The sequence below is a fragment of the Bidens hawaiensis genome, unplaced genomic scaffold, assembly GCF_021521415.1.
Source record: "Bidens hawaiensis isolate Kalapana, Puna unplaced genomic scaffold, B.hawaiensis_p1.1 tig00011676_1, whole genome shotgun sequence".
In the NCBI taxonomy this organism is placed as follows: domain Eukaryota; kingdom Viridiplantae; phylum Streptophyta; class Magnoliopsida; order Asterales; family Asteraceae; genus Bidens; species Bidens hawaiensis.
The window spans coordinates 1-23,843 of NW_027491922.1; the positions used below are offsets into that span (position 1 = coordinate 1).

A 23,843-nucleotide genomic window follows, 5' to 3' on the forward strand; every position below is an offset into this window, starting at 1 on the left:
CCTGATTCATCTACTGTTGTCACGGGTTGCCATGACATATCCTTTTGATCGTCAAAAGTAGATTTTGCAGTTTTTTTAGCCGGAGATTTAGGAGGCCATTTGTGTCTATAAGATTTTTCATTATAAGTACGAAGATCGTCGTAACCTCCGGTGTTTTGGGTTTGGAAGGAGACGAATCAACCCTTTTCTCCTGTTTGGTATAGACTTAGTGCTTAAATTTGAATTTGAATTGGAAGCACCTTTTCTGACCTTTCTTTTAGACACGTTGGGTTTGGTCTGAGAAGGACTAAACCTGCCATATTTGTTTTGATTCCAATCATCGTCAAAGGAACTAGCCTGATAATGCATGAATCCTTGCCTAAACACGTTATAAGGCATGCATGGCATATTCCTTTAATAGTATCCATAATAAGGAACATATGGACGATGTGGACAATTTCTGGCAATATGACCAGGAGTGCCACAATTAAAGCAAGTTTGATGTTTTATGAAAAAATCATTTTGGGCAAACCCTTGTCTGGACTGGTTGTGTGGACCAGTCTGCTTGAATCTACGAGAATTCTTGTTCTCATTTTTGAAATTTTTGCCTTGTTTGTCGATAGAGCATCCCTCTTTGACAAACTTGGGTGCAATATATTTATTGATGTTTTTTGTTTTTTTTAATTTTATAGTTAATGCTAAAGGGTATACATCACATCCTTCATTTCCTCTTATTCGTCACGCCTGTGTCATCTTAGTGTAACTCGGCCTTTCCTCCATCATTCAACCTCACTTATGAACCCCGTGTTATGGGTCATTATCCTCATTCTCCAGTATTCCATTTTATTTAATATAAAAGAGAATTAAAAAGAAAAGAAAACAATTAATATTTAATTGATGGATGGGGCCGCTACCCTTCAAATGATGGGAATAACCATGGTCATTTGGGTCATGTCACTAATGAGAACTGTTGTGCAACCATACCCCTTTCACCATTACCAGAATTACCTCTGGCCTCACCTCTGGCATTCCCAATAGGAACCAGAGCTCTTTCCGTGTTTCCTTCCTTTGATGGATTAGTACATTCTCGAGCAAAGTGACCCGGCTCGTGACAGTTGTAGCACCTAAGAGTATCCTTGTTGAAACCCACCTTTTGATTATTCGGCATGTTCCAGTTATTTCTACCCGTCCTCTTAGTGGACTTCTTCGCACGAAAAAATGCCATGTCAATTTGCCAAGAGATGTCCATTTCTTCAACATCATCAGGATGAATGTGACCTAATTCAGCAGTAACCACTAGTTGAACCAAGTCTCCAGCCAAAAATGCATTATAGAAATTCATGAACCCCGCCATTAGAGCGATATTCTCTTGAGTCTCTTTCGATATAGTGGGAATCTGATTGAAGTTCTGATTGGACGTGTGAGCAGTTTTTCCAGTATCATTAGAAGACTGTCCAGACTTGGTGAAGAAAACTGGAGCTGGTTGGGGTGGAGTGGAAGATGATGATGATTGACCTCGAGTGGATGAAAACATCTGAAAGTTACTCTGAGGTTGTTGTTGGGTGGCTTTGAACAAAGAAAAACTGTCTTGAGAAATAAGAGCACTGTTGGAGGCAACATTGTATCCGGCCGCACTATAAGAACTTGCTATGACTTATTGCACGTTTCTTATCATCCATATCACATGCTTTAATAGTGGCTATCATCTCACTCATACCCATTCTGTTGAGGTCCTTAGTCTTTTTTATAACCGCAACATTCATGTCCCAACTTTTTGGCAATGAGTTCACTAGCTTGTTGTTTATTTCTGAAGTTTGAAGATAGATTCCTGCTGATCTCATTTCAGTCACAAGAGAGATGAATCTTTGAAGTTGGGATTCCAACGTTTCTCCCAAAACATGATTAAACATATTGAACTTCGGTCGCAGCAGATCTTGGCGACTTCTTTTCATATCTTCATTTCCTTCATAAACTTCTATCACTGCCTCCCACAACTCTTTAGCATATCGAAGTTCTCTAAACTGAAGGGCAATCTCAGGTGAGAGTGCCATGGTTAGAGTGGAGAGAGCCATTTCATCTTCCTCGACTTTAGCAATATCATCATCGTCATACTGTGCAACTGGTTTCACAAGAACTTCGTCTGAGCCATCCTTTTGATAGGTGATTCTTTGAGGTCCCCTCACAATACTTTTCCAAATTTTAGAATCTTTCATCTTGGCATAGTGTTTAAAACAGAATTTCCATTCACTGAATCCCTCATGAGATAAGAGACGGGGTATACGAGTGGCAGTCCCCATGATGGAATCAAGTTCTTGATAAAGTGATGAATTGGCTGAGTTACTACCATTCGTTAATTGGGCCATTGAGATTAGATTAAGGATTGTTTTTTAGGTCCCATTAATACTTAAGGTCCAAAGATTACTTAAAGTTCAGATATGAAGCCCAAGTCCAAATCAAGTAAGCCCAAACAGTTAACTGGGCTAAAACAAAATCACACTGGTTAACCCAGTCAGACCGAGAACTCAATATAAGACTGAGAGCATTCACATCTCATCCCCTATAATTATGTGCGGGGAGTTTGCAACCTATAGAGTGGGGTTGTGAGTGATTGTGAGTGTAAATTATAGGGTGGAGAGAGAAACGTAGTGATTTTTTGTAAATTTGGGGAACATTGTTTGCCCCTATTTATTTTTTAATATTTGTTGGATTGGTTGTGAGTAGAGGAGAGAGAAAACTGTAATGATAAAGGTATAAAAAGTATTATTTAATTGAACAGGAGAGAGAAATGTAGTGTTTTTTTAATGTAATTATAAAGATAGGGATGAGGAATGGGATGAGAATGCTCTGAGTTTGACCGAGAACAACCAAGTAGACAAAGTTTTGATCGAGAACACTGTCGTTGACAGAGAATAGGTAGCGTTGACCGAGAACCCAATATGTTGACCAGCCTTGACCAAGAACAATCAAAAGTTGACCAAGAGTTGACCGAGAACTAAAGGTTTGACCAATTATTGACCGAGAACCCAAGAGTTGACCAGTCTTGACCGAGACTATTGGTTGCCGAGAACTATGGTTGCCGAGAACTAATAGATTGTCAACGAACTCGTAACAAACTCCCGAGAAAAAGGGGGATTTTGATTTGTTTCCAAACCAAAATCAGTTCCTTCCCAAGAATAACTTCTTTCTCTTCTCTGGTTACTGTTTCACCGGAAAACACAAGCAAATCACCTATGAACCAAGATCTTGAGTCTTTGATATCACAATAACGAGCCTGAAAAGGTCTAAGGCTCTGATACCAATTATAAGTCTCCGAATATGGATCACTACAATTATGATATCAATATAACAAGTATTGGTGCGGAATACCAATACTTGGTGATTCAAGAACACGAGTAAACAATAATAGTAACACAGAATTGCTTCAAAACACACGTATATTAGATACGTCGGATGCTTAAGCACTTACAATACACGATACCAAAACAAGTGAATGAACAACCTTTTCCCTATACATGACATCAACTATATATAAGGAAACCAAAACACTAGCCCAAATAAACCAAAAGCCCACCAAGAACATTAAAGTGTTCTCGGTTTACATAATAACCTGTAGCCCAAGCCCAATACAGGTAGACTAAGTACAAACCATATAAACTAGGCCCAACACAGAGTAACACAGAGTTAAAACTTTCTAGCATCACAAAAAACCGCAAAATGCTAAGGAAAGGATATCCGGATTTTCTTGTCAACGTAGTCGACACAAAGGCTAAGGAACGAAAAATAGACGACATCCCTATAGTCCGAGATTTCCCAGAAGTTTTCCCTGAAGATTTGCCTGGATTACCTCCTTAGCGACAAGTCGAATTCAGAATCGATCTGGTTCAGGATGCCGCTCCGATAGCTCGATCTCTTTATAGATTGGCACCATCGGAAATGCAGGAGCTATCTAATCAGCTTCTGGAATTACTAGACAAGGAATTTATAAGACCAAGTTTCTCACCTTGGAGAGCTCCAGTCTTATTTGTGAAAAAGAAGGATGGCTCATTCTGAATGTGTATCGGTTATAGAGAACTGAACAAACTTCCCATTAAGAATTGGTACCCACTACCGAGGATTGAAGATTTGTTTTGACCAATTTCAAGGATTAAGCTATTACTCAAAGATCGACCTGCGATCCGGGTATCATCAATTACGTGTTGCAGAAGAAGATGTTCATAAGACTGCTTTCAGAACTCTCTATGGCCACTATGATTCTGGTCATGTCATTTGGTCTAACGAATACACCCGCCATATTCATGGACCTTATGAACAGAGTTTGTAAGTCATACTGGATAAATTCATGATAGTATTCAACGATGTCATACTTATCTACTGATGAACCAAAAAGAACATGAACAACACTTAAAATTGATTCTAGAATTGCTAAAAGAAAAAAAGCTATATGCCAAATTTTCAAAGTGCGATTTCTAGCTTCGAGAAGTCCACTTTCTAGGGCATGTAATCAATGAAAATGGTATCCATGTGGATCCAACAAAAGTTGAAGCAATTAAGAATTGGGAGACATCAAGGTCACCCACTGAAGTGCGACAACTTTTGGGATTAGCTAGTTATTACCGTAGATTCATTGGGTACTTTTCTTCTATAGCTCAACCCTTAACCCAATTGACTCAAAAAGACAAGAATATAAGTGGACATAAAAGAAAGAAGAAGCTTTCCAACTGCTTAAACAAAAGTTGTGTAGTGCACCAATCTTGCCCCTTCCAGAAGGAACCGAAGATTCATAGTTTACTGTGATGCATCACGACTAGGCCTTGGATGCATGCTCATGCAAAGAGAAAAGGTGATAGCCTATGCATCACGACAACTCAAAGTGCACTAGAAAAATTACACAACTCATGATTTGGAATTAGGAGCAGTTGTTTTTGCACTCAATTTGGAGACACTATCTCTATGGTACCAAATGCACGATCTTCACCGATCACAAGAGTCTCCAGCGCATATTTGATCAAAAAGATTTAATAATGAGGCAACGGAGATGGGTTAGAACTACTCAATGATTACGACTGTGACATTCGCTACCACCCAGGTATAGCAAATGTTGTAGCTGATGCTTTGAGTAGAAAGGAAAGAGAAAGACCACTTCGTGTTCGTGCATTAGGATTGACGATTCAAACGAGCCTTACCACTCGAATCCATGATGCTCAAAAAAGAAGCTTTGAAAACTCGGAACATAAGAACTGAGAGATTATGAGGTCTCGAGTGTGAATTCATAACGAAGTCTGATGGTACATTATACTTGATCGATCGAGTTTGGGTACCACGTTATGGAAACTTATGAAATTTGGTATTGGATGAAGCTCATGAATCCAATTACTCAATTCACCCAGGAGCGACCAAGATGTATAAAGAACTCCAAGAATTTTATTGGTGGCCAAAGATGAAAGGAGATATAGCGGTCTACATTAGCAAGTGTCTGACATGTTCAAAGGTAAAAGCTTTACACCAGAAGCCATCTGGACTGTTACAGCAGGCTGAGATTCGACAGTGGAAATGGAAAAAATACAATGAATTTTGTGACTAAATTGCCAACTACCCCCAATAACCACGATTTTATTTGGGTTATTGTAGACAGATTAACAAAATCAGCTCATTTCATTCCCATCCGCGAGAAAGATAGTCTTGAGAAGTTAACTCGATTATATCTGAAAGAGATTGTGGCTAAACTTTCAAATTGTTGCTGAACCACTATTTGAGGTTGTTGTTAAAGATTACACAAGTATGGTGGCATCGATAATCAGAACGGGATTGTGGATAGCGGATATAGAGAAGCTGACGCTAATATTCTCGAGCATGATTGAAGACGTAGATACAAACCAAGGGGAGATTGTTGGGTCTATATTAGTTGGTTTGTACTTTGGTTTACGTTTGTTTTGTATTATGTTTTGGGTCAATGTGTAAACCCAGATCTCTATGATATCGGTGGGCTTTGGGCTTCTATTGGGCTTAGGTGTAGTCCCGATATATACTCATATTATATCTAGGGTTATGTTGGCCGTTCATTAGCATTGTTGAACGTGTGATTGTACGATTTTTTGTGCTTAAGCAGCCGACGTTATAATACGTGTGTTTTGAAGCATCTTGTGTTTGTTCTTTACGTGTTTAATCATTTTTCTTGAATCATCTCGTGCTATATTCCGCAATAACAACGAGATCGTTGATATCATATTGAAAGATCCATTCTAAGGACTTACATTATTATTATTGTTATTATTATTTTTATTATTATTATTATTATAATAATAATTTTTTTACTTTGGTCCTCATTGAGCGATGAAAATGTAACATAATTGATTAAATTATCAAATTAGTTATCATATAATTTAGAATGTGATTTTAGAGCTATTTTTTTACTGGTCCCGAAATTTTAATGGATTCTCGGAGACATCCCGGGTAATATAAAACACATTCACATTTACATTCGTTAAGGATGTTTAACGCGTTAAGAGTTCATAGTTGCGCGGACTGGAAGAAAAAGAGGTTCAACTGATCAAAGATAAAGAGAACGAGATAAGGGGGAGTTTGTTAGTGCATTATTTTGGTCGTCTCGATCTTCGTACTTATTGTAATTTATTTATATTAATGTAAAAGGGCATTTTGGTCTTATCACTAGTCCATACATTATGTTCATGTGGTCTCGTTATATACGTTTAACGAATGGACCCATGCTTTATCTTATTAGCCATTCATTAAGGATGTTTAACAAATATGCCTAATTGTTACTATTATTATACCATTCGTTATGGAATGTTAACGAATGAGGTATAGCGAATGAATCATTCGCTATACTGTTAAGTTACTATAGGGATTGAAGACGAATGAATCCCATTCCTTATGGCATGTATAATAATGGACTTCGTCTTCTATCTATGTAGATAAGTGTGTTGATAATTATTTCCAAGTGTCGTTACTCTGCCGAAATTCCCTCTCACACACACACACTTCGTTCAGTTAATCCTTCAATCACCTATAACATATCAAGAACTAGATCCATATATATAGTATGAATTCATTCGTATTTGATATAATCAGGCTCTCTCATTTGTGCCACCAGTTGTTAATTTTTAGTTGTTTGGATCTTTAGTCGTTTGGTTGACCAATTGTTGGGTCTTCAGTCCTTCATATTATTAGTTTGAAGTGTTAGATTCTTGGAGTAGTTGTTTGGCAAAACACCATAATAGAGAAAAACAAATTATGTTTGTATCATCGGTTGTTTGGATACTGGCCATCACTACGTGAAAAATGACCATTGGTCACACGAAATAGTTTTGCCGTAGGCCTTTAGCCACACATGTTTGGTTCAGGTCATGTGTGACCAAAGGTCGCGACATCGTATGTATGATATGGCCACACACAATTATAAAGGGTATTATCATTAGTTGTTGGCCATCAAGAAGCCTCTTCAATAAGTGTGGCTAAATGGTAGAAAATGACCACATGACTATTTACTAGGTGTGACCATTGCACGTATAGAGCCACATGAATTCATGTTTCAGCCACATGAATTTTATAATAATATTAGCATCACCAAGCGACTTAGATAGCCCGAAATCTGCCACCTTTGCAACTAAGCGTTTGTCTAATAGGATATTGTTTGTTTTGACATCTCTATGTATGATTGGGGGATCAGCAAGATCATGTAAGTATTGCAATCCTCTTGCTGCTCCAAGTGCTATTCGAAGTCTTCTTACCCAATCCAATCTAAATCCAGATTTCCCTGCATGTATCATGTGTGCTGATTATCACGTTTGAATTTCCGATGATTATTTGATGATGAGTTGTAAATGAGACGATGAAGTTACCTGAAAGACTATCTTTGACTGTACCGTTCACAATATACTCATAAACTAGCATCTGTTCTCCTTGATCGAAACAGAAACCTATAAGACTCACGAGATTCTTATGATGAACTCTTGAAAGAAGCTCAATCTCAGTTTTTGAACTCAAGACCACCTTGTGTTGATCCCCGTGTAGCCCTTTTAATGGCAACCAACTGCCCATTTGGTAGGGTTCCTTTGTATACCTACACACAATAATCTCATTCTTTTAGAATGTAAAAACACCAACAGTAATTGTCGTCTTTGAACTTTATTCATGTAAAGGTATCAATGTTAAACCGTTTACATATAAGGTCGGACACGCTATCTTTATTAATACAGGTCAAATAAATTAATAATTGTGATGGAAATAGACCAAAAGTATAGCAGAATATTGTTTTACCTGATTTAACTTTTTTTAATTTATTTATTAATAAAAGAAAGATTATTATAGGAATAACATGGCTCATTTTGCCTTGTACCAAAAGATTATCTGTTTTCACCCATTGAAACCCATTTTAAAAGTCATTAATTCGGCGTAACTAATGTGCATACATACCATTCCATATCCACCAGTTCCTATGTTGTTGAATTCTGAAAAGTTGTTTGTGCATTTACTAAGCTCTTCAAAAGAGAAAGCTTTTGTTCCTTTCACCTGAGGAGCTGCACCACTGCCATTGTTTGCATCCCATAACGCTACAAATTCGTTTTATACAAAAAAACATTAGTACCAAATATTAGTTATTTAGAGGTAATCCAAACACGAGGATCATAGTAAATTATACCAAAAGGGCTGCTCTCATGAGTCGTTCTATCAGCTTGATCTTTTTTACGGAAGACGTATAATCCTGCAAGTATAAGTAGCGCCGCAAGCACACAACCAGCAACCACCGCCCCAACAATGGCACCAGTGTTGGATGACTTACCCCCTGACGCTCCTGTGAGATCACACCACCATATGGTTTGATTAATGACTAACTATGCATAATGTAAAGGAGAGGTGGGAAAATGCAGTACATGAAATTCAAGGTTGCAACAATACCAAGTAGACAGAACATTATAAATGAACACACAATTAGTTTAGAGAAAACTCACTTTACCATAATTAGGAAAATAACTCAAAACCCATTTACACTAACCATCTTGATCAACTTCTACTTGGTGATTTTCTACCTATAGAGTAACCCAAACTTGGCAATTGGCAAGCAAGAAAGCTACTAAACCCTGGATATCCTTTAACGGGTTAAACCACCCCTTGCTGGACTAGCTTAGAAATTACCGGGCCTTCAAAAATGGCATTCATTACTTTAAAAAAAATATTGAACTTCATACACTTTATAAAAATTGGTTTAAGAATTTCAAGTGAATATACATTATAGACAAGTTGATGGGCTTCATCATATAATAATTAGTTTTATGACCTTTTTATGTGTATTTTTTACAAGTTGATGGACTTTAATTAGTTTAAGTAAAATGGTCGCTAAATGCTAAGTGAAAAAGAATCTATTACCAGCATTAAAGTCATAGTTTGCAGCTTGGAAATAGTAGGTCCCGAAAGTGTCGTTAGGCTTGAATGTTTGGTTACTAAGAGAGAACCCAATGTCAACTAGCCCAGTTCTATTGAACCTGTCGTCTGCAAATGGGAAAAGTTGTAGGATGATCACAAGATAACCATCCAAATTTTTGCTAGGATTCCTGAGTGAAACCGAGTCAACTGGCAGTTGAGTCGCTCGGAAATAATCAATCATCTGGTCATTAAGAGCCTCGTAAATGGTCGGGTTTCCAAGGTCAGAGAATGAAGGAGCTCGGAGGACAAGGTTTCCGGTGTAGGGAAATGCACATCTACAATTTGGACTTAAAGCTTGACCGCGCCTACAATTTATAGGTGTGCAGTTTTCGAGTGGTGTCGAGTATGGAGTTCCGTTATTTGTGGGCAGGGTGCAAAATGGATCTCTGGTTCCTGTTTCCATACATATTGGATTTCCTATAAGTCTGCAGACAAATCATAAACAAATTGATTTTAATTAGGGATGTTAATTATATATGACACAGCACAAAATTCATGGGTCTTGTTTACCCAATACGGGTTCAGTAACACTTTTAACAAAATGGGTTGGGTTTGGATTGATTTGTTTTAACGTTTTAATCTTTTCTATAACTTAAAATAGTTGGGTATTTTAAAACTCAAAATCTAAAGACTGAAAGAGAATTGACATCAACTTTTGTAACATAAACATAATTGTTTTCATATATATATATATACATACATATATATATATATATATATATCGTTGTAGATTTCTAACCTTAGAGTATCAGTATGAAAGAAACTAAAATATTGAGTTAATACGTTGGGTTTGTGTCAACCTCAAACATCCTTAGTCATGGTTCACAATTTTCGGATTCGACCTCTAACTCACGAGTACAACTGGTTTCTCAACGAAAATGAGAAAAACTCACATTACTACAATAGTATATTGCCTCCTTTGTCTGAAATCAGCGATTTGATTATCCTGCAAATTGACCTGTTGTAATTGATTGCTATGGCTAGAACCGATATCCAAGGTGCCATTTAGTCTGTTGCCACTTAAATCACTGGTGAAAACATGGGTTTTAAATGGTAAGTATCTCAACAAGTAATATAATTTTTTTCTTAAAAATATTAAGTATAAAGATACGACCACCAAAGAATGATATCGATCTCAAACAGAAGTAAAGGTAATGGTAATACACTACCAATAACCAAAAGTGATGATAAACTTAAACTACTAATAATATAACTATGAAAACCGACAAAATCTCAACTTACACGTTTTGTAACTGAGGGATGCTGAATAGTTCAACAGGCAGCTGTCCTACTAGGCTTGTACTGTTCATGTTTCTTTATAACATAATATATAGATAGGTAAATAATCTGCCGTTTTGATTCAAAAAAGAAAGATACTAATGGTAAGATGAATATTACAGTGTGGTCAAAGACTGTAAAGTTGTAAACCAAGAAGGAACGTCCGAGGGGTCAAAAGTATTGTTGCTTAAATCCCTGAAACGCGACATTGTCAAATCAGTATATGTAACCAAGGATTGTTGGACAAATCTTGTGTGTTCACATGTTCAACGATGTGAAATGGATAGTGGCTGGAGTTCAAGTTCAATTATGAGTCTGTTTAGTTGTTTAATTACTCATGGTTGTTAGGGATAACTTATTGCGTTGTTTAGTCTATGTTTATTAATAAAAAGTTTCCATCAATTGTTCTAATTATTAGTTGGCTGAAAATGATACCGAAATATTACTACTTACAGATAGAAAAGGGCATCCAAACCAGTCAAATTAGGCACAAGTCCGGTCAGTTGATTGTTTGAGAGGTACCTACATGTAAGTTTATCAGATAATGAAATGAACAAAAACGTTGACCGGGTCAAAATTCTTCTTATACTTACAATTCAAATAAGCCGGTAAGGTTGATGTTTGATGGAACATTCCTAGTTAAAGAGTTTCTATCAAGACGTCTGATATCACACGAAGAACGAACATTAATATCGAAGTCACTCAAGTTTAGCTAAAAAAGAAATACCATATCCACGTTTCGTAATTTTAATATTGATTAAAACTTTCATAGCAATGGAACAATATTGAAAATTGAATGGTTTTATAGTTATAAAAGTGTAGTGACTTTAGTGGGATACTGAGTAAACTTAGTTACCATTAATAATCCTGATACAATATTGCACTTTAAAGTTTTCTAGTACTCACACAACTTCTAGTGATTTCACAAGCCCAAGCGTGTCGGGGATGGTGCCTGTAAGCTGGTTGTTTTCAAGTAGACTGCGCGACAAAAACAAGTAATAAAGTAAGTTAACTCGGTGTGATCATTCCATTTTATCAAATATTACTATTGTTTGTTATAATAGAACATACAGATGAATTAGGTCCAGGTTTGAGTGAAATAGCCGTTCGGGGATATCACCCGAGAGCCTGTTCCCTCCAAGATGGCTGAAAAAACATAAGTGAGCATGGAGGAACCAAACTAAATGCATATATATATACACACACTAAATGATTTGATTTTGGAAAAGAATAAACGTACAAGTGTAGTGCATTAGTCAAGTTATCAAGACCAGGAGTGTTTCCACTAGAAACTGGTATGCCTCCGGCGAGCCGGTTATCAGCTAGATCCAACCAGTAAAGATTTGTAAGGTTACCAATGGAAGGCGGTATGGGTCCGGTGAAACCATTCAGATTCAGAGACCTACGCAGTTACAATCTTTAATTATGGGCAAACTAATTACTCATCTTCTATGCAAAAATGTGAAATGTTTTTATATCGTAAAATTATGGGCCAATCGTGACCAAACGAGTTTGGATTAATGAAGATATATTTGTTGTAGCGTACTAAGTGTCATCTGACACTCATACTATCCGATGCCCATAATGAGCTCACACAGGGCCGTCTTCAAGGCTTTAAATACCTCGGTCGAGCCGAAATAAAAAAAAAAGGCCCATAGGCCATAACGAGTAACGAAATATAAAAGTTATTTTTTTCTAACTACAGTTAACGTTAATCATATAATTAGTTTTTAAATTTGTTTGGGTCAAATAGATTAAATGAATTATGGATAATAAGGGTTTTGTCTAATATATTATAATTATAATATAGTATAAAAGAGATTATTGGTGCCACAAAGTTGTTAGACTTTTGGCATGTTGGTTATGTGATGTTATTCTTATGTCTAATATGGTATGCCTCCCAAGTTCAAATCTTTGGAATGGTAAAGGAATTTTTTTTTGTTTAAATTAGCTTCTTTTTTTTTCTAAGTTTAATTTATTGCGTCATGTGTGTTGTGCATATTTTTTTATATTTTTTTTTTGTTTTAGTTATTGTAACATAACAAATATGATGGAAATCGATCAAATTGTTTGGACTCACGCACGTAACCGAAATTGTCCAAATTCGTGTCGACTTACCAACTCAACGCCCGGGACTAACAACACTTAAGTTTTACCACTGTCCGAGTTTGCCTGGCGCAACGCGCCGGTAAAACACTAGTTTAGTATAATTAAGATCTATACCTATTCTATACACATTTTATGTATATATATATATAGGATTAGAATCATGTGAGAATTATTTTGAAATTGAGAACTTTGAGAACTATTTTAGACCATAAAAAACACTTTTTTTAACAAAAGATAAAAAATTTATAAAACAAAAAAACTCAAAAATTTAAAAAGTAAAAAAACCAAAATTTTTTTATTTTTCATCCGGTTTTATAAAAAAATATCAGTTTAATAAAATTATACATATATGTATAATACTTATTTTTTTAATTTTATACATGTTTTTTGTATACCAATATATATATAATTGGCAGCCAAAATTTATGTGTCTCGGCCGGCCGGCCGGTTTGCCCGACTGTAGGTGTAGGGTACGTCAAATCCGGTACGACCTTTTATATATTACATAATGTATTATGTTTATTACATTATTATTATTGTCTACTAATTGGGCCCATTGGGCTAGGGGTTTGTGGAGGTAACCTCTAACCGGGCTTGGACCGATAAAGGTTAGGGTTCATGACGGTAGTCATGGAGTCCCTATATAAGGAGCCTTTATCATTCATTGAAAGGATCTTCTCTTGGACCCTTGGCTCCCACATATTTTTGTGTCTATAAACAAGAGTTCATTCTCTTAGCAGTCACCTCCACACCCCCACTTTTCTATGGCAGATCTGAGTAACCGGAGAAGAAGATCAAGGCGGTGGTTCGTTCATATTGAAGACCGGGGAACTTGGACATGGATCCGACCCGGATCCATTTCATGTTTCTTCATTGGCGCCATCCGTGGGACACGACAACGAATCACTCTTTGTTTTTCGTCTCGGTCTTCAGATCTGTTCATCAAATACTCTAGATCTACGATTTCTCCTTTCAGATCTGTTCTATGGAAATCCAAAAATCTGTAGATCTGAAAATATTTCCAGATCTGGAAATATACAAGAAGAAATACCACCAAACTTTGGAGAAAACCCTTAGATCTGATGATATGTTCAAGACATCAGACTATTTGATGATTGAAATTTCTAGATCTGAAAATAGTTTTTCTTGTAACACTCAGATCTACTTTAATTGTGGAGATAAAAAATATGTGGACGAGAATTCATTTTGAAAAAGGTACACAGTACCACAAATAGTAAATCTCATAAAACAATGCAAGTTGTATACAATCTTTACATCATTTTCCTGAAAGCATTACAGTAATGACAGGCTGTAAACTTTTATGGAATTTGTGTTTTGTGAGTTAGTATTTACATATTCCTCAATCGAAAGAAAAGAATATTATAACTGATGCCACTAGCATCTTTTACATATTCCTCGGCGGATCAAGTCCGGCTCCCGCAATTCCGATGCAGTGAAACACATATAAGCTCTGGAGGAATTATCCGTTCCCGCATAACACATGCTAAGCTCCCTCGAACATAATCCGGTCATCCGCACCGTAATCCACATGTCAACACTTCGGCATCCGCACCGCAATCCGCATGCCAACACCTCGGCGTCCGCACCGCGACCCGCGAGTCATCCGCATGCCAACACTCCGGCGTCCGCACCGCGACCCGCGAGTCATCCGCATGCCAACACTCCGACGTCCGCATCGCGACCCGCGAGTCATCCGCATCTCAACACTCCGGCGTCCGCACCTCGACCCGCGTGACTCATCCGCGGTATACATGAACAGCTTCCGCAAGCCGCAAGCAAATATTCCGCAGGATGCTTTGGAATGTCATTTCCAAACAGTAATATGTCATCGGCATATAATACCAGAAAGGTAATGATGCTCCCACTAGCTTTCTTATACACACAAGCTTCATCAGCGTTTTTGATGAATCCAAATTTCTTAACTTCATCATCAAAACGGTGATTCCAACTCTTAGATGCTTGTTTCAATCCATAGATTGATCTCTTCAACTTGCATACCTTATTAAGATGTTGTGGATCGACAAAACCTTCAGGCTGAACCATATAGACATCTTCCTCAAGGTGTCCATTTAGAAAAGCAGTTTTGACATCCATTTGCCATATCTCATAGTCATAATATGCTGCTATGGCAAACAATATCCTTATAGACTTTAGTATTGCCACAGGCGAGAAAGTTTCATCATAATCAACCCCTTGAGTTTGAGTGAAACCCTTTGCTACAAGTCTAGCTTTATAAGTATCCAAGTTTCCATGCATATCGGTTTTCTTCTTGAAAACCCACTTACTTCCAACCAATTTGGAATTTAGAAGTGGTACAACCAAGTCCCATACTTGATTGTCATGCATGGATTGCATCTCAATGTTCATGGCTTCCAACCATTTATCACAATCAGATTGTGACATTGCATCTCGGTATGTGGTTGGTTCGTCGGAATCCACCACATAGCATCCATCGATGAAAAATCCATATCTTTCAGGTGGGGTGCTAATTCTACTAGATTTGCGAACTGTGTGTTTTGATCAACCATTTGATAATCATCAACAACCTCTTGTTGATTGCTAGTGTCAACCAAACGTGTATCGGCTTGTGGTTCTCGATCCTCCTCGAGTTCCATAGTTCTATCAGTTCCTTCCATAAGAAACCTTCTTTCCAAGAACTTAGCCTTGCGAGTTATAAACATTTTATGCTCATTTGGGTTGTAGAAGTAATATCCCATTGAATCTTCGGGATACCCTACAAAGATACACTTAGTGGATCGGCTTTCAAGTTTGTCAGGGGTGTAGATCTTGACATAAGCCTCACAACCCCATACCTTTAAATATGATAATGATGGAACCTTTCCATGCCATATTTCAAAAGGTGTCATTTCCACTTTCTTGGTTGGTGCCATATTTAAAATACGGGCTGCGGAGATCACAGTGAAACCCCAAAATGATAGAGGTAATGAGCTTCTAGCCATCTTGGATCGAACCATATCCAATAAAGTTCGATTCCTCCTTTCAGACACACCATTATGTTGTGGTGTTCCAGGTGGAGTAAGTTGTGAGACAATCCCACAACTCCTAAGATGTTCTAGAAACGCATCATTGAGGTATTCACCTCCTCTATCGGAACATAGTACTTTGATTGTTTTGTTGAGTTGATTTTGTACTTCATTTTGGAAGACTTTGAACATTTAAAAGGCTTCATGTTTGTGTCTTAACAAGAACACATACCCATAGCGACTATAATCGTCGGTAAAGGTAATGAAGTATCTTTCACCATTCCTTGTCATTTTCCTAAAAGGACCACATACATCCGAATGTATGATACCTAATAAGTCTTTCGCCCTTTCATTAGTTCCACTAAAGGGCTCCTTGGTCATCTTTCCCAATAAACAAGATTCATATTCATCAAATGAATCATCACTTGATTTCAAAAGACCACTCTTTTGAAGTGTATGAACGCGATCCTTGTTTATGTGACCAAGGCGACAATGCCAAAGAAAAGTTTTACTCAAATCCAATTTGAGTCTTTTGGTGCTTGCTTGGTACAACGAGTTGTCAATGGATGTATTATCATGAACCAATTCATAAATGCCATTAAACGGCATCGCTTTAAAATAAAAGACATCATTCATGAATACATAAAAACCATTGTCTACAACTTTGAAATCATAACCAAATTGTCTTAAAAGAGAAACGGAGATAATGTTCCCAGTCAAACTAGGAGCATACAAAATGTTTTTCAAAATAACTTCCAAACCATTTGGAAGCTTCAAAACGTAATCTCCTCGGGCTTGGACGTCAACCTTTGCTCCATTGCCCATGAAGAGACTTATATCTCCTTTCTTGTAATCATTTTATCTTTTGAACCCCTGCAATGAATTGCATATATGAGTTCCACATCCGGTATCCAATACCCATGTGTTATAAGAAATAATATTAAGATCAATATGGATCATGAAAGTTGTACCTGAGGTTTGCCCCGCATCCCTCTTAGCTTTCAACTCCTTGAGATAGGTCGGACAATTTCTCATCCAGTGACCTATCTCCCCACAACCAAAGCACGGATCCTCAGCGCTAACCTTTAGCTTCTTGAGTTTGGGTTCCGTCTTTGCCTTTCCCTTGAACCCCTTCTTGACTTGTCCCTTACCAACGACAACCTTTGCTTTTGGTTCCGGGTGATGCCTTTTCTTCAAGCCACCTCATTGATTGTAAGAACAGGTAAAACCTTTTTACCCATGCTGGCTTCGGCTGTCTTAAGCATTGCGTGAAGCTCACCAACGCTTTTGTCCCATCCGTTCATGTTGTAGTTCATGACGAATGTCTCAAACCTTTTAGTTAGGCCGTTCAGGATCAAATCTGTGGCCAACTCTTTTGAGACGGGACAGTTAAGCCGTTCAAGCCGATCAATGTGGCTTTTCATCTTAAGCACATAAGATGACACGGATTGGGTTTCTTCCATATGACATGCATGAAGTGCTCGAACCGTTTCGAAGCGCGACCCTAGCTTGAGTAAGGAACATTTCCTTAAGCTGGGTTATCATGTCATACGCCCCATGATTCTCGAAATCCTTTTGGATCTCGGGAATCATTGTTCCCAACATGAGGCAAGAAACTTGCACCGAATCCTCGGTATATTTCAACCAATCCGCGTAGGCATCCAAGTTGTTGACATCGGGTTCATCGGGAATAGGATCGTCTAATATATAGGACTTCTTCAATTGCTTGAGAACAATTCTCAAGTTTCGATACCAGTCCATAAAGTTGTTAAAGTTTAGACGATCCTTATCCATAATGGATCTAAGTGATAAATTATGCACGTGAGGGATAATAGCGTTCGGTGGATTGTTTGCGGCCATCTATTAAAGAATTTAACAAAGTTCAAATTAGTATTTTCGATATCAATAAATTTTAATCTTTAATACCCTTTAATGTCTCCAATACAATTATTGATTAAAATCTAGAATCCAACGTTTCATTCAAATAGTAGTTAGGTGACCTTTATCCCACTATTCAAATTAACAAGGTAGTCAACGTTTGACAATTGCAACCCTTTGCAACTTCTAGTTTTATGGGATCGGTTAAACATCATATGTTTAGTTGGCATGTTTAATCCCATCAACACCTTTGAACGCCATGTGCCGGTGAATTCACATAGTTTCAAATCAAGTCGTCCCACTTACACACACGTGGGAGTTTACACATACAAGTGGTTAGGTGACCCTCATCCCACAAGTATTGTAAAACCACCTCAAGATCACAAGTTTCCTTAAATGTGGTTAGGTGACCCTATTCCACGATTCAAGTCTACAAGTGACTTAAGTGTCATATAAAAGGATGGTGTTCAACTTGTTTTTAAAAGAGATTTTAGTTTTCAAAACTCTAGACTGGAAAACTATTATTAATGTACCTTCCATTTGCATGCATTCAAATGTATGGTACCTTTGAAAACCAATTTTCAAATTCCTTTTAATAAAACCCATTTTATTATGAAATCATTAATAGTTAATAAAACCAATTTGAATGTTGTTTATGTAAAACTACTATCGTTAATACTATGTGCCTTATGTCCAAGGCTTGATGCAAAACTACTATCGAGCCGGGGGTCTCACCGGAAGCAGCCTCTCTATTCTTATGGGGTAGAGGTAAGGCTGTCTACATCTTACCCTCCTCAGACCCTACCATAGCTTTGCTATTGGTGGGATATACTGAGTACGATGATGATGATGATGATGATGATGATGATGATGAAAACCAATTTTATCACTTAATAATTTCAAAGGAATCACTTTTATGCTAGTTGTCGATTTTAATTGTTAACATCCAAACATGATAAAACAATGAACATAAATCAACCACGCAAGCATAAAATATAAACACAAGTTCATAACCATAACCACCTAGAATGACAACACTTGTTGACCGAAACAAGTATGCCAAAAGGTCTCTCCTAAGGGACGAGAATGACACAAGGCATGCGTCGGTGAACTCCCACTTGATCCGTATAACCCATTGTATAGAAAAACGCAGCGGATTAATTAGTTTTAAATCTTGTTATTTAGATTAATATAAAACCCGTTTTATATGTAAAACCCAAGCCCCGGATCCATATACGAATTTACATGCATACATAAACAACATCCAAAGGGGTTTATGTAATTCAACCTTTCAAGATGCAAGAAAGATGAAGGAGATGACGGTTTGTGAATGCAGCCTTCAAAACCGAATGCCTCAAGCTAGTGTACCCCAAGCCACCAACAAGACACCAATTTAGCTAGGATTTGTACTTGATTATGAACACCTCCTTTCCTTGTTCTTTAGCCGAAAATATGGAGAGAAAAACAATGAGTTGTCTTGCAAAGAAATGAAAGAGAGAGAGAGCATAGAGAGAGAGAGAGAGAGAGAGTTCTTAGATATGTAAACCAACAAAAGGAATAATGCATGTCATGTGATTGGGTGTGTGTGTTTCCCTATAAAGGGGTGGACACAAGTGGGTCCCACCCACAATTTGAATTTCAAATTTTGTTACACAACCTTTCATGTTTGTTGCATGCACATTTTATTTGTTACATATAACATTATGCTACATGTTACAAGATCCAAGCAACAACATTTACATATTACTCTCTTTGATGTTATTTAACCAATTAAATAACACTATGAATTAATCTCTCTAAAATAAATTATCCATATAATTTATTATTCTTTCAAGTGCTTGTTTAGGAAACCAATTCCCAAAATCAAGTGTTGATATTTATTTACTATGATCACATCATTTAAACAAATATCTATGGTGTTTGTCTAGCTTGTTATTGGGTATGACCCGACTTGGATCATAACGCACTAGCCACATCAATATTGTATGTGTCTTGGGCAGACCGAGTCCAACAAAATCAATGCAGCCTATGTCATATTATTAAACCAAAATGACTTGACTTTTAAAAGCTTGAGCTTCATTATTCTCTCCCGTCACTAAATTCCCCGAGTCCCGGATTAGAAAACAAAATAAGAAAAAAAAACAAGAAAATACCGTTGAGCCAAAAATTGCCCAGTAACGGAAAGAACAATAGTATAGGTAAAGACGGACGAAGGATAATAAATATACGGACTTCAATTCAATCTCGAAACCAACATTTTTACCGAAACATATACTTAATAAAATTCGAAGGTATGATCCGACACTTGGCCAGAACATAATCAAACACATACGAAAACATATCAGAAACATATCATAACATATACACACGTCAAACCACGTGACCACACATATCAATAACTCAAAGTCACGTGAAACGGAAGCACCTACGAGCCAAAACAGAACAGACTGGTACACAACTAGCTAGTCCATGCACCTATGAGACAGTGAGCGTGGTGGCGTACACTCATTATTCCATCTCCACACAACAAATGCAAACTCAGAGCTTAGATCGATCTAAACGCCTCTAGGGGCCAATGTGCTACGTAAGCACAAGCTAGAGACGCCGTGAACTTTTATTACGCACTGTCATGATAAGTGCATGCCGTTGACGCCCATACGACATTTCAGACATGCTCGGGTGACAGAGTAAAAAAAACTAAAAGCATATAACTAAAATATATTATTTAAAACAACTGAAATCAAAATATAACTGACACGTAACGAAAATCCATACTACAAAGTAACGGAATAGAGTCAATACTATAAGTAACTGAAAACGTAAACCTTAACAAGTTGGCTCGACTTCAACAATTATAAGAACCTCCGGTTTATTTATATTTGGATTTAGATATACGAACCTAATTTTACAATAGTTGATTCGTTAACATACTAATATTCCGGCGAGGGAGACCTTTAGTATTGTTAGAAAACATTCATAAATTAAGTATAAAACGTATATGGTGACAGTTGATGTTATAACATGAATTAGTCATAGTAATTTATCTAGATCTTGATTGTACTAGGATAATGGTTTATAAAATATCCATTCAGTTAGAAATCTTGATTTTAGAAACAGGCTTGAACCCATGTACAAGTTTTTCTTATAAAATAATACCATATAAGTATATAACTAGTTTAGTTTGAAATTCCAAAGTGATATTTAAACAACATGAGAAATATGGAGCTTTGAGTGGTTCATATATATATATATATATATATATATATATATATATATATATATATATATATATATATATAGGCTTTTAAAGCAACATCTAATATCTTAGTTTTAGTGAATTATTTGTTATGTAAAATATTGATTATGTGCTCATATTATAATTTCACTTAATATGCATGAAACTAAAACACTACAGAGCACCCAGTTTACTCATATGCATTCATGCACTCGTCTCTTTAAATTCTACGTATGTTCATCTACTTTTGATCATATTCATGATTTAAAAGTATTTTTGTCGCCGGAAACAGAAAAGTAAAACATATTAGTATTACGAAGAAGTCACTCGTAACGATACCGATTAACATAGTGCTGGTGAATACCTCAAGAACCAAACAAGACGAATCAGGAAGTGAAGTCGTAGCGATTAGGACTGTATTTTTAACAAGCGAATGATTACCGGGACTACCTACATCGCAAAACCGTGACCCGATCACCAAAACAACCGTAGTTAGACTTTGATCAAAGGCGTGATAAACAAATCCGTAGTAAGAGAATCAAAAGGGTTTGAAGGTTACCTAAATGCGAGCGTTATGATTTTTTGTTTTCAGAATGGTACCGGCCGGTGGCGGTGGTTCTGCTAACGAAGGCAGATGACACAATTAGAACTCATAGGATTATGGTCGAAAGGTTAAGATGGTTTTTAAGTTGATTGAAACGTGGAGGACAAGAAGTCAACTCCCGATTTATTTGAGAGTTCGTTGATGAGATAGTTTTGTAATCAGAATAAGAGTTTGCAACCGTTTAAATAGTCTTATTGAACATTAGAGATAATGTGAAATTGGTAAATACTATTCAAATATATGTTTCAAACGTGATCTTTTAATTCAAATTTATTATTTCTATTATATCCATAACCACCATACTTATTATTATTATTATTATTATTATTATTATTATTTCTTAAATTACGGGTATTACATCTTTTCTTCGCTATACTTGGCACACTCACATGACTAAAGAGTTCAATGTGAAGTAATTCAAGTACATGATCAATTGAATTTATGAGCTTTGTCTTATGAGAGGATTTGTGCTGCTTGCCTTTCTGGCATGAACTACAATGATCTTCCAGTTTGAACTCTCTTGTAGGTAGGCCAATTACATGCTCACCTTTGACAAGTCTGTTCATATTCTTCATATTCACATGACACAATTTCCTATGCCACAATTTTGACTCATTTTCAGTGGCTTTTGAAATGAAACATGCACCTCACCTTGAAATAGCTTCTTTCATATTCAACTCATACATGTTTCCATTTCTTGGAACAATCATCATGATCATTTCAGGTGGGATTACAAACTCACGTTTTAGGATGAAATGTGAGTCATCAAACCCAACTTTGTAACCGTTATCACACATTTGTGATCTGCTTAGCAGATTATACTGTAGACCTTCAACATGAAACACATTATCAAATGAGACCTTTCCATTTGTTAAAATTCCTTTCCCAACTATCATTCCACTATTATCATCACTCCCAAAAGCCACAGGACCTTCAAACTTTTCTTCATAATTAACAAGTGACCTTTTGTTGAGTCATGTGCCTAGAATATTCACTATCCATGTACCATATGTCATTCAGTGTAGTTGACTGTTCCTGCACATAAGAAAGAATTTGATTAGTTGAGTGATGAAGTGCAAGCAAACTCAGCTTGCAGCTCATCGATTTGAATTTCAGTGGCAGCATGGGAAGTGAGTGTTGTTGGTTCAGGATCTTCATGAGTGACTTCAATATTGTCTGAATTATCAGTTTCATAACCACACTCTCTTGGAGTTTTAACAAATGAGGTTGAGCTTTGGCATTCTTCTTGTGCAGTATCATACTCTTGTACCACATAGTCCTTCTTTTCTGAGTAATTTCATACATCAGCAACTGTCTTCACCTTAGTCTCAACCTTAGGTTTCCAAAGGAATCCTTCTGGTTCATAACCATGTTTCATTAGAAACTTCTCATCACCAGTAAGTTCAGTTGGTTTCTTTCTAGGAAAGATACCTCTGAATCTTGTCTTCTCACTGTTTGGTGATCCTTGAGAGCTATCAGATTTGACTAATTATGTATCCCTTTTAGGAATGATTCTCAAGGGCTGAAATTTCTTCTTGACATCTTTCTCATGCTTCTTAGGAGATCTGCTCCTTTTAGCTTGTCCAACCATATGTTTCCTGGTCTTAACTGATGGTTTCAATTTAACATCATTCAATGCTTCCTTTTCACACACATTTCCCTTTCTCAGGTATTCATCATACTTTTGTTTGTACAGAGCAAAGTCTTGTCCATACTTTGTCTCATCTGAGACATGAAAAGGCTTGAATTTGTGTCTCTCATTACTAGAATCTGTGTGATGACCATACTCATCACACTTCTTGCACCAAACTTTTCCCTTGAATTTTCATGATCGCTTCCTTTTCTGAACCTTTCACTTGGTCTAGGTGCTTTGACTCCAAGTGTCCTATGAGGTTTTAGACTATCAAAATCTATTGAGAAAGGAACAAATTCCTCAATCTTAATGTCTTGTCTTCCAATCTTGCTTTTGACAAACACAATTTTCTTCATGTTTAATGGTTCTTCATCTTGAGTTTCTCTATGTGTCACACCCTCAAAATCCACTAACGGAGTTTTACCGTCAGAGGGTGTGAACTAACAGGATCGGAATCATTAGTTATAATCAAACCATAAAAACGTTTAAATGCAAATAAGTGCGGAAGCGTAAACCATATAAATAAAGATGATTCAAACAATGCATATTCCTAGACCGCGCGCCCGCCTCGGCTACCTGAGAATAACATACTAAAAGGGTCAACACGAGGTTGGTGAGTTCACAAGTTATATAAAAATAAATCGTTTAACGTTTGCGTTCAGTGTTTTACGTTAAGTGTCT

The 23,843-nt window shown here is 36.8% G+C and overlaps 1 pseudogene across 1 annotated transcript; it reads right to left on the minus strand.

Moving 5' to 3' along the window:
- Nucleotides 1–7,484: 7,484 nt before the first annotated feature.
- LOC143538700 (leucine-rich repeat receptor protein kinase HPCA1-like) lies at nucleotides 7,485–23,518 on the minus strand (annotated as a pseudogene). The gene is made up of 14 exons (XR_013136296.1): nucleotides 23,379–23,518; nucleotides 11,939–12,100; nucleotides 11,770–11,844; nucleotides 11,605–11,676; nucleotides 11,292–11,360; nucleotides 11,152–11,220; nucleotides 10,819–10,893; nucleotides 10,663–10,734; nucleotides 10,314–10,448; nucleotides 9,364–9,845; nucleotides 8,639–8,791; nucleotides 8,413–8,549; nucleotides 7,839–8,059; nucleotides 7,485–7,753 (listed from the first exon to the last, which is right to left on the minus strand). The product of XR_013136296.1 is annotated as a leucine-rich repeat receptor protein kinase HPCA1-like (transcript).
- Between the last annotated feature and the right edge of the window lie 325 nt (nucleotides 23,519–23,843).